The following is a 338-nucleotide window of genomic DNA, read 5'->3' on the forward strand; positions in this document are numbered from 1 at the left end:
TATCACAAGAACAGAAAACCAAACACCGCATGTTCTCACTCATAGGTGGGAACTGAACAATGAGATCACTTGGACTTGGGAAGGGGAACATCACATGTCCCGACCCACGGGACAGTCGAACAGGCCCTGGAAAGGGGAGTGGGAATGGAGGAGACAAGAAAACACAAGAAATGCAGACAAGACAAATAGCCTGATCAAGTCTCGTTTAATAATGGTGGTGCCATGCCTTATATAGGCTGGCAAGGGAAGAGGTTGGGCCAGGGCGGTGACGGGGGCCGGTCTTCTCAAATTACAATTGCGCATGCGCCGTGGGTTTGTAATTTTCCTGGGCGCGGGAT

This window comes from Colobus angolensis, unplaced genomic scaffold (genome assembly GCF_000951035.1).
Source record: "Colobus angolensis palliatus isolate OR3802 unplaced genomic scaffold, Cang.pa_1.0 Scaffold282, whole genome shotgun sequence".
Classification (NCBI taxonomy): Eukaryota; Metazoa; Chordata; class Mammalia; order Primates; family Cercopithecidae; genus Colobus; species Colobus angolensis.